The sequence below is a fragment of the Myotis brandtii genome, unplaced genomic scaffold (genome assembly GCF_000412655.1).
Source record: "Myotis brandtii unplaced genomic scaffold, ASM41265v1 scaffold604, whole genome shotgun sequence".
Taxonomy (NCBI): Eukaryota; Metazoa; Chordata; class Mammalia; order Chiroptera; family Vespertilionidae; genus Myotis; species Myotis brandtii.
This window is the reverse complement of record NW_005370286.1, coordinates 2,167,463-2,182,234: the sequence shown is the minus strand read 5'-3', so window position 1 is coordinate 2,182,234 and position 14,772 is coordinate 2,167,463.

The following is a 14,772-nucleotide window of genomic DNA, read 5'->3' as shown; positions in this document are numbered from 1 at the left end:
CGGGGGTCCCTGCGGGGTTCCGCCCGCTCCCTCATCTCCCCGGAGCTTTCCCGCTGCGTCCGGCGCGGCCTGCGGCTCAGCCGGAGACCAGGAAAGAGTGAGTGTCGCCGGGAGCGGGATGGGACCGGCCGGGAGCTGGATTTTAGAAACGTCCCCTGTGTGTGTGTGTGGCTGGCGGACGGGGGCACGAAGCTTCCACTCCGTGGTAATGGAACCGAGCAGTGACACTTCAACCGCAGGCAGCGGTCTCCCCTGTTGTAAGAGTCAGACTTTTAAACTCTGGGCCAGCCCTGGATCCAGACGCGGTCAGCCCCGCATCCTCACAATGGCAGAGGAATCTGTGCAGCATCCCTCCCTAGGAAATGACCAGCAACCCTAACCCCCTGCCATCCTGAAAACACACACACACACACACACACACACACACACACACACACACACACAAAACCCTGGTGCGGCCCAGGACAGGCTTGTGAAAGCCTCCTGAACTCAGAAGGTGGCCAGGACTTTCTGAAATAAAGTGAAAACAGAACAGCTTCAATCACTCTTGCTGTCCTGTGAGTATCAGTAAGTACAGAAACAAAGACCCCTGCTTAAGGTTTAGCACACATTTTAAACTGCTTCAGGGCCGAAAAGACTGTCCTGAAATTGCTGGAGAGTCTTGTTTTGTGTGTAAAGATCTAAGAGCCAGCCCTCCAGGTGCAGTGGATAGAAGACACGTGCAGAGCCTCCCTGCCCCTAGAGCCAGAAGAAAACACACTCGCAGCACATGACTCAGCTCCGCCTGCGGTTTGCATGTGGGCTGACCATGCCTGCCATCCGAGCGGCATCACCCCCTTTCTGTAGAGCCCCTCAGCCCTTCACGAACACTGGCAGTCCGTCAGGGCAAAAAGAGAACATGGCACTTTGGCCCCTTCCTATCCCTACTGTTCTCCCCTTTGGTTGAACAGCCTTCATTCAGACCAAGCATGGGGCAAGAGACCAAGATGTCTTTTGGTAAAGCAGAATTTCAGAGAAAATTGTTGATTGATTATAGTTTAATATTTTTTATTCTAGTCAGAAACTTTAAAATATTGGTAATGTGCAAATCATACTACAGTCTCTTAAAGTATATTTTAGAGTACAGTGGGGCCTTGACTTACGAGTGTCCCGACTAGCGAGTTTTTTGAGATACCAGCTGTCTCTCAGCGGATTTTTTGCGTTGAGTTGATAGAATAATTTGAGTTAACGAGCTCCTTAACGAGCTCGGTCTCCGAACGAATTAAACTCGTAAGTCAAGGCCCCACTGTATCTTATAAGAATATTCTAGGCCATTTGAGGCAGGTGAGGTATAGTAGAATAGGTAAGTAAATTGTATTTGAGTCAAGCGATCTGGGTACCCATCCTGGCCATATAGCAGACCAGCTATGTGTCCCTTACCACAGCCTCATGGGATTGGACAAGGAAAGGTTGCCACCTACATTCTAAGGGTGTGGCATTGATAAGCAATAAACAAGAGAGCCTGTGGCACAGTGCCCAGCACATGTAGGCACACAAAAATTTACCCCCATCTTAATTACCCCCACACACACAATGTTGTTTCAACAGATAATAAACTTTAGCCTATATGCAGTAAAAAGTGACATTTTTTATAAAGAAACTATAGAAAGTTGGCAGGGTTAGCGATAGTGATGGAGTTGCCAAGCAGAATGAAGAGAGGCAAGTAAACTGTTAGGACTTCTCTGGAAGGCAAGAGAGGCTGGTGTGTCAAGATGCGCATTTGGTAACATATGTAAGAGCCTTCAAAATGTTCATACCCAGTGAATAAAATTCTACAAATGGTCACTTATGCCAAGGAGAGAATAAGGGATGCAAAGATTTATGTGCAAAGTTGAACATCGCAACACTTCTTCTATCAGTGTATTTATGGTAGCTATGAATGCCCATTACTGGAATGACGAAGTTACAGTGGTGTATCCCCGTGATGGAATATTGAACAGCTGTAAAAACTGTGTAAAGAATGTTTGGTGATGTAGGAAATGCTTATGATGAAGCTTCCATTGGAAAAAAGCAGGATACAAATATAGAGAAAATTTTCCCTCATGGAGAAGAGAAAATAGAGTCGAAAACTATGCCAGATGTTACTAAATACAGTAGAAAACTATGCCAATTGTTACTAATACAGGCATACATTTTATTATGCTTTGCTTTATGGTGCCTCACAGAAGTTGTGTTTTTTATAAATTGAAGGCAAGACCCTCTTACCAGCAAAAAGATTATAACTCACTTTATTGCAATACTCACTTTATTGCAGTGGTCTGGAGCCCAGTCCACAGTATCTCCGAGGAGGTATGCCTATATTTTTATCTCTAGATGATGGGATAATAGGTGAGTTTAATTTTCATTATATTTTCCTGTTTGGCAACATTTCTGCAGTTGTATATACCTTTAAATCAGGAGAGGGGGATTCAGTAGTTGGAAACTGGTCAAAATCTCTGCTGGGTTTAATCTATAAATGTTTAAGCTCTCGTTTCTACATCAGTTTTGCTTTCTTTAAACTCTGAATTTCCCATGGAAAAGGCAAGAAGAGGACTGCTTTTCCCACCTTTGATCTCCCTTGCATTGCAAGTCACACATTCAGGCCACATCCCAGCGCAGGGATCTTGCGAGGTCAGCCTGTTATGCTGCAGGTGAGGAACCGGAGGCCCAGAAAGCTTTAGCTACGACAGGCCAGGACCTGCTGCTCGGTTTCCTGGCCGGTTGGCAGGTGGTCTTCCTGGTATAGCGCTCTGTCCTGTGCCATGCCGCATCGTGAAGATACACCCCAAAAGGGAGACCTTTATGTACTTTTAGATTATATTGGGATTCGTGCTAAGCAAGGCAGATTCATTCTGTCAGCATGCGGTCATACTTGTACGTATCCAACCTCAAACAAAAACAAAGCCCTGGCCCTGGCCTGGTAGTTCAGTTGGTTGGAGCATCATCCTGATATGCCAAGGTTGTGGGTTTGATCCCTGGTCAGGGCACATATTAGAATCAACCAATGAATGTATAGATAAGTGGAACAACAAGTTTCTCTCACGCGCTTGCTTCCTTCCTTTCTCTCAAATCAGTAAAATTTTTAGAAAGACTTTTCTCTTGCCCTATTTCACCAAGCACTTTCAGCGAAGTGCCTCGAATGAGTTGTCCCCTCTCACTGTCTCCCCTTTCCCTCCTCCCACTCTCCTAAACTCCCTCTGGTCTGACTTCCAGCCCCACCCCCACTGGACTGCTCTAGCAGGGTCACAGTGACTCCCACCTGGGGCGTCAGTTCTGTCGTCATCTTATCTGACGCACAGGTCAGCAGTGACCCTCCTTCCCTCTTGAACCAGCACCTTGAAGTGTGCCTGTCACACAGTAAACACTCAACAAAAACGTTGATGATCAAGAGAATATTTATCCCCTCTCTCCTGCAACGACACTAAGGTGACAGAAAAGACATTGAAATTAAGGTTATTTTTATACTAAGATACAAAACCACCAGGTCAAGGGGTATGGAAAAGGGAGCAATAATGGAAGAGAGGTTTCAGCCAAGCTGAGAGCAGACGGCAAAGCACAAACTGACTTAATCAGAGGAAGGAGCTGCAGCCCCAATGCAGGCGGCTGGGGGCTGGGGGCTGGGGGCTGGGGAGAAGAGGCCAGCTCACCTTCACAGGGCAGGCAAGGGCTGGAGATAGGCCCTCCCACCGCCCCAGGAAGCCAGAAATTATCCTGGGAAATGTGGAGGCACAGAGGTTGTGGATTAGGGCCCACTGGCTGAGCTGGGCTACAGACGAGGCCCTGGGCTATGCAGACAGTGCAGTGAGGGTCTGCGTCTGGAATGGTGAAACCTCTTCCCCTCCCTGTGCTCAGAAGGCCAGCAGCCAGCTGTCCTGGAAAATTTTAGCATCTCCTCCAATTACATAATTAAAACCAAACACAATAGGTAACATTCAGAGTTCCCCCAAGTTAGCACCCCTACCTACTCATAGAGACATACACTGTCCACGGACCCCTTTCACACACCTCCAGCTTTGAGACCTTTTGATGCCTCCCTCTCAAATATGAGAGGTATGCAAGGATCACAGGCATTTCAGGAATGCCTCCAACATGAGAGAGATCCCGACAAACCTAAGGTCAAAATTCAGGGGAAAGACAAGAGAGAGAATAGAATAAATCTTTTTAAAAACTGTAAGTATCTTAGAGAGAGAGAGTAGCTATCCCATCCATAAAACAAGAAACATAGCTTAGAATATGAAAATAAAGTGGGAACAAAACATGTCAAAAAGGGGGTTGGAAGAAAAAGTCAAGAAAGTCTTCTAAATATTAGAACTGTAAAATAGGAGAGAGAAAAAAATAGAGATTCAGCCCAAGTAATAGGAGTTCCAGAAGGACATTACAGAGAAAACAGTGGAGAGGAAACCACACATATAACTCAAGAAAATGGCCCAGCCCTAGCTGGTTTGGCTCAGCGGATAGAGCGTCGGCCTGCGGACTCAAGGGTCCCAGGTTCGATTCCGGTCAAGGGCATGTACCTGGGTTGCGGGCACATCCCCAGTAGGGGGCGTGCAAGAGGCAGCTGAATCGATGTTTCTCTCTCATCGATGTTTCTAACTCGCTATCCCTCTCCCTCTCCCTTCCTCTCTGTAAAAAAATCAATAAAATATATTTTTTTAAAAAAAAGAAAAAAGAAAATGGCCCAGAGGGAGGAGCAGATCTCCAGATTGAAAGAGCTCCCTCAGTGGGCACAGTGACAGACCTACACACAGCATGAAATCTCAAAACGTAGACAATATCCAAGAAACGTACCGAGAGCACACTGCCGGTGGGAGTAGGAAATGGTACAACCACTTTGGAAAGCAGTTTGGAAGTTTCTTTAGAAGTCACGCATATACCTACCACATAACCCAAACATTCCACATCTAGGTATTTACCCAAGAAAGATGAAAGCAAAGGCCTATACAAAGACTTCTACATGAATGCTCATAGCGTCTTTATTTGTGACATCCCCAAACTGGAAACAACCCAGTTGAATGGAGAAGCAAATTGTGGCACAACACCACCAATTTAAAAGAATAATGTATTATTGATATATTTAACAATATGGAAAAATCTAAAGATAATGACGCTCAGTGGGGGAAATGCCATACAAAAAAGGATACATACTGTATGATTCCATTTGTGTAAAATTCTAGAAAGGCAAACTAAACCAAAAAAGACAGAAAGTAAAAGTCATTGCTTGGGGATAGTAGAGGTCAGGGGTGTGGGGTGGGAAAGATGAGCTCAGAGGGGCTTAAGGAAAGTTTTGGGGTGATGGATATGTTCATTAATCTTGATTGCGGTGGCAGTCTCACAGGTGTATACATAGGTCAAAGCTTCAATCGTATACTTTATATATGTGCAGTTCACTGTCCATTATACCTGGATAAGGCTCTTTGTGAAATCACCTGTGAGTTGAGAATGTAAAATGGTGCTGCCCCTTTGGAAACAGTTGGGCAGTTCCTCAGAAAGTTAAACATTAAATTACCATGTAATTCAGAAATTCCACCTCTACATATGTACCCAAGAGAAGCAAAAACGAATGTCCATGCTAAAACGTCTGCACAAATGTTGATGGCATTATTGGTAATAGCGAAAAAGTGGAATGTCATAGTCTCTTGGATATTTCTAAGAGTGAACCATGTCTTGTGGACCTAACTGGTTTTTGGAAACTGCCAAAACCTCTTGGCAGAATGAGATGGGTGATAGGTACAGGGTGAAATGCTGGTGGGGGCGGATTTGAGACACAGCTCTAAAACAGCTGGGCCTTCACTGGTGTGGCTTAGAAATCACACCCAAAAATGACTTCAAAAGAGTCAGTATTTGGGAAGAGGATTACAGATGACTACTTTTTAAGACAAGCACACATTTCACATTTTTTAAATATAAAAATAGGCATGATTAAAAGATTCACTTTATAGAAGCAATAGGTTATGTCACTAAAACTTATAACCATCATATAATACTTACAAATTTTCATCACTGCTTAATAAAAACAATAGATATTTTGTGAACTAATCACCTGTATAAGACAGAATTCAATTAAAAATTTAAATTAGGTATTTAATTGATATTTAAAATGATAAAATTTTAATGATTTTTATTAAAAGTCTTCTGGTTATTCATTGATGCTTATAAACTAACCTCTAAAACTCTAAAATGCTTTTTAAAATCATAAAACCCAACTGAGAAATAGAAAGCAATCTTGAAAAGAGAGATCATTTACCAAAGTGTTCCCATTTCTGATTTCCAACTACCTTCTACTCAGCCATCAGATCGCATCTAAAAGCTATTTTATACCTATTTTTACATGTGGTTGTAGAAAATACGTGAAAAAAAAAGGTAGTAAACATATTTTTAAAAAATCATCTGACAAAAATGCAGGGACTTGAAAGCATTTCATTCTTGCTTGAATGTTAGCCAGATGGAGGCTTTCCTAAGTCTCTATTTCCTAGATATACATTGACCAAATTCTCAGAAAATGTACTTTGGCTCAGCTCACAAGTTTGATATTTTTATCAGATGTTAAAGGAATATTACATGCAAAGTTTTATACCGTAAAAGAATAAAAAAAGCTAAAATAATATACAAAGCCATAACTCAGATTTTGAAGATACTTGTAGTAAAAAATGTCTGTATACACATATGAATAAATGCATGTGCCTGCATGTGTATGCAAATATACATATACACATTTAAATGAGTTTGCAAACAAGCTGAAAAGCCGTGAAGATTGTTGGCACAGCAGCTGGACAAATGCATTTGAGAGACGGACAGTCTGTACAACTTACATCTCTCAGGAGTAGGCGTTAATTCCAGAGACCTGGCCATTGTCAGATCCAAAGCTTGAAGCCCAAAGATGTTTCCCTAAAGAGGAATTTCTGGTTATCAGGACCATCAGATGATCTCTGTTGATGAAGACAGGAGGATCCATTAACAGTACTTCCTGTCATATGCTTCCAGGCATAAATGCCAAGAGACTTCCCTTAGTAACATCAATCCCATACATCTGCGTAATAGGCTATCAAGGGCTCTTTTGGATCCAGGCCATATTTTGAAGGGATTTATAGATACAGGTAAAATCTGTTGCCAGGCACTGTCTTCAACCTCAGTCTTTCCAGATGTTCTCAGCCACCACTACCCTCAACCTTTGTCAGTCAGGGTCATCAGAAAGTTTTTTCACCCTTAACATAAACAGCAGTAAATTCTCCAAGTGCAGACATACTATTCTTAACTTCATAGAAGGCTAACTGGATATGTGACCGTTGAGGAGCAAAGGCTGTAACCTGCTACATTTCGCAGGCATGTAGACTCTCCTATTGCTGCTGATCTGCCTCCTTTCTTCATGTCTAATATTTGTATGCCTTTAGATCAGCGGTTCTCAACCTGTGGGTTGCGACCCCTTTGGGGGTCAAACGACCCTTTCACAGGGGTCGCCTAAGACCATCAGAAAACACATATTGAATATATAATTACATATTGTTTTTGTGATTAGTAACTATGCTTTAATTAAATTTGTAACAATGAAAATTCATCCTGCATATCAGATATTTACATTACAATTCATAACAGTAGCAAAATTACATTTATGAAGTAGCAACGAAAATAATTTTATGGTTGGGGGTCACCACAACATGAGGAACTGTATTAAAGGGTCTCGGCATTAGGAAGGTTGAGAACCACTGCTTTAGATTAAAAATGCCAGATTAGGGACACCAGGTTGTGCATGCACAGAGGAGGAGACTGAGGATGTGGTGAGAAGGCAGCCATTTTTAAAAAATTAAATCTTTATTGTTGAAAGTAGTACAAATGTCTCTTTTTCCCCCTCTGTCCCCTTCTAGCTCACCCCACCCCCCACCACAGGCCTTCACCACCCTATTGACTGTGCCCATGGGTTATGCATATATATATGCATATAAGTTCTTTGGTTGATCTCTTCCCACCCATCCACCCACCCTCGCCTGCCTTCCCTCTAAGATTCTGCAGTTTGTTCTATGCTTCTGTGTCTCTGGATCTGTTTTGTTCATCAGTTTATTTTGTTCATTAGATTCCACATATGAGTGAGATCATGTGATACTTGTCTTTCTCTGACTGGCTTATTTCGCTTAGCATAATACTCTCTAGGTCTCTCCATGCTGTCTCACAGGGTAAGAGACCCTTCTTTTTTACTGCTGCATAGCATTCCAGGGTATAAATGTACCACAGCTTTTCTATCCATCTATCTACTGATGGGCACTTGGGCTGTTTCCAGATCTTAGCTATTGTAAAGTGTGCTGCCATGAGCATAGGGGTGCATACATTCTTTCTGATTGGTGTTTCCGGTTTCTTAAGATATATTTCTATTTCTGTTTAGATGTTTGACCCAGGGATCACTGGGTCAAAAAGCAGTTCCATATTTAATTTTTTGAGGAAACTCCATACTGGTTTTTTTTTTTAATGTTTTTGTTAATTTTTAGAGAGGAAAAGAGAGGGATAGAGAGATAGAAACATTGATGAGATGAGAAACATCATCTATTGGCTGCCCCTTACTGGGGCTTGAGCCTGCAACCCAGGCATGTGCCCTGACTGGGAATCGAACCTGTGACCTCTTGGTTCCTGGGTTAAAGCTCAACCACTGGACTACATCGGCTGGGCTCCATAATGCCTGTTTTCCATAATGGCTGCACCAGTCTGCATTCCCACCAGCAGTGTACTAGGATTCCCTTTTCTCCACATCCTCACCAACACTTGTCGTTTATTGATTTGATGATAGCCCTTCTGACAGATGTGAAGTGGTACCTCATTGTCGTTTTAATTTGCATCTCTCTGTGATCAGTGAGTGACTCTGAGCATTTATTCATGGGTCTCTGGGTCATCTGTCGTCCACTTTGGGGACGTGTCTAAGCCACCCAGTCTGGCATTTTGTTATGGCAGCCCAAACAAATTAATATAATCATCATTGGCCTTTGCCATTTTCTGTCACTAATAATAAAAATAAAGATTAACCTTTATTACCAAATATATAGATGGGGATGATGGCTGTTTGCAGCTGGTCACACCCCCTTCAGGGTGGGGGTCCCCACTGGGGTGCCTGGCCAGCCTGGATGAGGGGATGATGGCTGTTTGCAGCTGGTCACACCCCCTTCAGGGTGGGGGTCCCCACTGGGGTGCCTGGCCAGCCTGGATGAGGGGATGATGGCTGTTTGCAGCTGGTCACACCCCCTTCAGGGTGGGGGTCCCCACTGGGGTGCCTGGCCAGCCTGGATGAGGGGATGATGGCTGTTTGCAGCTGGTCACACCCCCTTCAGGGTGGGGGTCCCCACTGGGGTGCCTGGCCAGCCTGGATGAGGGGATGATGGCTGTTTGCAGCTGGTCACACCCCCTTCAGGGTGGGGGTCCCCACTGGGGTGCCTGGCCAGCCTGGATGAGGGGATGATGGCTGTTTGCAGCTGGTCACACCCCCTTCAGGGTGGGGGTCCCCACTGGGGTGCCTGGCCAGCCTGGATGAGGGGATGATGGCTGTTTGCAGCTGGTCACACCCCCTTCAGGGTGGGGGTCCCCACTGGGGTGCCTGGCCAGCCTGGATGAGGGGATGATGGCTGTTTGCAGCTGGTCACACCCCCTTCAGGGTGGGGGTCCCCACTGGGGTGCCTGGCCAGCCTGGATGAGGGGATGATGGCTGTTTGCAGCTGGTCACACCCCCTTCAGGGTGGGGGTCCCCACTGGGGTGCCTGGCCAGCCTGGATGAGGGGATGATGGCTGTTTGCAGCTGGTCACACCCCCTTCAGGGTGGGGGTCCCCACTGGGGTGCCTGGCCAGCCTGGATGAGGGGATGATGGCTGTTTGCAGCTGGTCACACCCCCTTCAGGGTGGGGGTCCCCACTGGGGTGCCTGGCCAGCCTGGATGAGGGGATGATGGCTGTTTGCAGCTGGTCACACCCCCTTCAGGGTGGGGGTCCCCACTGGGGTGCCTGGCCAGCCTGGATGAGGGGATGATGGCTGTTTGCAGCTGGTCACACCCCCTTCAGGGTGGGGGTCCCCACTGGGGTGCCTGGCCAGCCTGGATGAGGGGATGATGGCTGTTTGCAGCTGGTCACACCCCCTTCAGGGTGGGGGTCCCCACTGGGGTGCCTGGCCAGCCTGGATGAGGGGATGATGGCTGTTTGCAGCTGGTCACACCCCCTTCAGGGTGGGGGTCCCCACTGGGGTGCCTGGCCAGCCTGGATGAGGGGATGATGGCTGTTTGCAGCTGGTCACACACCCTTCAGGGTGGGGGTCCCCACTGGGGTGCCTGGCCAGTCTGGGTGAGGGGCTGAGGGCTGCTTTCAGGCTGGCGGTTGTTGACTGAAGCTCCCAACCGCTCCTTTTTTTTCTCTTTTTTTATTTTATTCTGGGCCAGCTTTAGCTCTGGCTCTAGCTCTGAGGCTTCCGCTGCTTTGTATCTGGTTTGTTTGCCGTTCTATAATCGAAACAATGTATAACTTCAGCTCTGAGATCCCGGCAGGCTGAAAGCTGGTTTCTGGGGTTTTGTTTAGCTTCTTATTTGCAACATAGTACATAGTTGCTTAGAGTTGCAACTCAGAGGCCGGCAAGTCAGGCGGGGAACGTTGGAGTCTGCAGTCACTGGAGCAAGCAAGCCTCATGTTCGCTTCCAGCTGCCTGGCTGCCGGCCGCCATCTTGGCTGACAGTTAATTTGCATAAGGATATGCTGATTAGCCAATGGGAAGGGTAGCAGTCGTACGCCAATTACCATGTTTCTCTTTTATTAGTGTAGATATATATATATATGCTGGATTAAAATCACCATAAGGCAAATTGAGTCAAGTGGAGACCCACTTATAGGCTGACAACTAGCTGAGATCGTAACTCACCTACTGTCTTAAATAACTAAGTCCCATCACATAAAATGGACACTTGATGAGGCAAAGAAAGATGTGGAAGAGTGTTGTTTCTTAGAAGGAAAGGTATCTGAGAACAGGCACCTAAGAAAGGAAAGCTGAGTAAATTTACATGGAGACTCTGTCAGAGAAAATAAGAATTTGGAGAGGGGTGACGAGCTGAAAGGAATAGTATCTAGGCCCAAGCAGTAATGATTCTCCTGTTCATTTTCCAATGTGATGTATAAAAGTTAAAAATGATATTCTTTACTGTGCTGAAAATACACAACAGAAAACTGACCATCTTAGCCATTAAAATTTAAAAAAATAATTTATTGATATTTGAGAGAGCGAGAAGAGAGAAACATAGACTGCCTCCTGCACACCCCCTACTAGGGACCAAGTCTGCAACCCGGGCATGTGCCTTGATCAGAATCAAAATAAGAATTGCACCAGCAACCTCTGTCAGGGGATGAAGCCCAACCAAGTGAGCCCACTGGCAGGGCCATCTTAGCCATATTTAAGTGTACAGTTCAGTAGGGCTACATATTCATTGTTGTGATACAGATCTCCAGAACATTTTCATCTTGCAAATCTGAAACTATACCCATTAAACAATCCCCTTTCCACCTCCCCCAGCCCCTGACAACCTCTACTCTACTTTCTGTCTTAGAAATTTGACTGCTTTAGACACCTTGTGGAAGTGGAACAACACTGGCATTTGTCTTTTTGTGACTGGCTTATTTCAGGTCGCTTAAGGTCTTCAAGGTCATCCAAGTTGTAGCGTGTGTCAGAATTTCCTTCCTTTAAAGGCGAAATAATAATCTATTGTATGCATATACTTAGTTTATCTGTCAATGGACATTTGAGTTGCTTCTACCTCTTGGCTATCGTAATGCTGCTATAAATATGGGTCTCTTCATATATCTGCTTGCAGTTCTTTTGTGTATGCACCCAGAAGTGCAATTGCTGAATCATATGGTGATTCTGTTTTTAATTCATTTAAGAACCTCCATATTGTCTTTCACAACAGTAGCTCCATTTAACAAGCCCACCAACAACAGTACAAAAGAGTTCTAATTTCTCCATAGCCTCGTCAAAACTATTTTTCTGGTTTACTTTTTTCTTTTGGATAAAAATATATAGTATACTGTTGAATTCCACATATATATATGTTAAAAAATAAGCAAACTAATCTATGGTCATAGAAATCACCAAAAGGTGATTATCTTAGGGAAAGAGTGGAGATTAGAGACTAGAAAAGAACATGAAGGTCTTTGCCAGCAAGGTCCTGTTTCCCAGTCTTGGTGCCACGACATGAATGTGTCCACTTTGTGGAAATTCAGATCTGTGCACATGTGTAATGTTATGGGTCATGTTCTAAACTCTACAGACCAGGTAGAAAGCGACTGCGGTAGTTCGGATGAAAGGTGGTAGGTTCAGACTTGGGTAAGAATAGGTAGCAGGTGAAGACCAGATCTACAAAGTGACATGATTTTGTTGTTTCTGCTTTTGCAGTCTAGTAAGTCTAATAAAATCATCACCAAACTTAATGTCAAAACTAAGCATTTGCTGGAAAGAGATAATAGATTTGAATAGAGTTATAAATACTTGAGAGTAAATGCAAGTAATTTCCAGATACATTAGAATTGAAAACTTTTGCATTTGACAGCACAACTAGATTCAGGGCACACTTAAGATCCAACCAAACTAAGAGCATAGAAATATAAGGCCTTCAGTAAACATTTACCCTTCTTCATAGAAAGCAAAGTACACTTGAAATAACACACTATTTAAACTGTGCACTCACATGGGGGTACCATACCTTGGAAGATCAACAGTTCAAATTATCTGCTGCTACAAGTCTTTTATAAGTTGTCTTACTGTCACTTAAGTAGGAAATGTCCTTCTATTCTGATTCTCACTTAAACAAGAAATTTCCTTCTAACCAGTTAGCAAAGATGCTGAAGCACACAGACCTAAGATGTCTATGTACTATAAGTATAAATGCCACTTCAAGAATCTTAACTGTCACTTCCCATGGCTAGTTCCTAGTTCGGCTATACTCAGATGCTGCCTGTCCAGGAACCCAGTTCTGCCTTGCTGGTAGCCCCTCTTCCTAAAAAATAACCCTCCCCAAACTAGCCAGCACCATGGAGAGTGCTATGCAGGGGGAGCTACGTTTCCCACGTGGTGCGCCCAGATACATCACCATTAGGAGTGTATTCCCATCCCCTTTGAAAGATGCTTGACAAACTATATTGAGTAGCGATCACAGGTCATGAACTCCAAAAACTAGTTTTTCTGGAAAATGTGTGACCATGATCAACAGGATTTTCTTCCCGACAAGAATGAGAAGAGGAAAAAAGGAACCCCTGCTAATGAGATTTCAGATTACCTTCACCCACAACTGTGCAGCCTCAGAATCTACATTTTAACAAGCACCCAGTTAACTCCGATCAAGTTCTACTCAAGTAGAACACCAAGTGGTGTTTTTGTTTTCCAAGGGAGACTACATGTTTACCTTTACTTCCTCAATTACATTCACGCACTCAGCATTTACTGAACAGCTACCATGTGCCAAGTACTGTTCATGTAAGTCCTGGGGTTTGTATAGTTATCAAAAATAAGTCCCTGGCCCTAACCGGTTTGGCTCAGTGGATAGAGCGTTGGCCTGCAGACTGAAGGGTCCCAGGTTCAATTCCGGTCAAGGGCATGTACCTTGGTTGCAGGCACATCCCTAGTAGGGGGTGTGCAGGAGGCAGCTGATCGATGTTTCTCTCTCATTGATGTTTCTAACTCTCTAATCGTCTCCCTTCCTCTCTGTAAAAAAATCAATATATAGAGAGAGTCCCTGCCCCCATGGAGTTTACATTCGACCAGAGACTGACATAGCCAAAGACATAAAAGTAGCAAAGCAACCTGGGAAGGATCATCCATTTTTAAAAATAGGTGCTTGGTTTTAATAAACTAAATGTGGATTTTGACCGATATCCCAATCCCAGTATTTTACTGAAAATGCTCAAAGGCAGTATTTTAAAACAGCAGCAGTTACCCAACATTCTAATACACAAGTAGATACACTAATAAAAACACACCTTAAGGAAATTAAATAAAAATGATCAGGGCCTGTAAGACAAAAATGTTGGTAATATTTTATTTTCAATAACATGGGAAGTCTCCTAGTCGTCTTGATAAAATGTGTGTGGTCTTTAACTAATAGATTAAATATCAATATCCAAGCCCTGATATTCATGCATGGTTTACTTCACCTGCCCAGGATTGTCTATTCCCATCTTAACACTCTTCGGAATCAAATACTTCTCCCCAGTAGGAGATGGGCCATATGCTAACATATAACCCAGCTAAGGTAAACTAGCTAAAAATGTTTTTGCAAGTTTAGTCCTTTTCAAAAAAAAGCAAACTAAAATTTATTAAATGGGCATTCTCAATTTTGTTTAGCTATGTTAAGACTTCTAAATTTACTTTTATGAGCAAAGGTAATCATATTAAACTCATGACTTGAATAGTCCCAACTCATAATTCAACCAGTAACATGACTAAAAATCTGAAATTTATACAATGTTAGTATCAGTTCTCAGAACAGACACAGTTGGATATGGCTACATTTTACCCAGAAGGTGTTAGACTTCTCTTCATTGATAAACCATTCTTTTGGAAAAAAAGGTGTAGGAACAGGAAACAAACCAACCAAAAAAATCAGTTGGGCAGGCAAGTATGGTATACAGCAAAGTCTGGTTTACCTCAAAAATGCAATTCTACAGCACCACCTGACAGCCAGGCTCTCCGCAAACTCTTGTCAGTTCACAAGAATGAAGCAGAGTCAAAACACAGGAAAGCTAAACCCAGCTGCAAAAC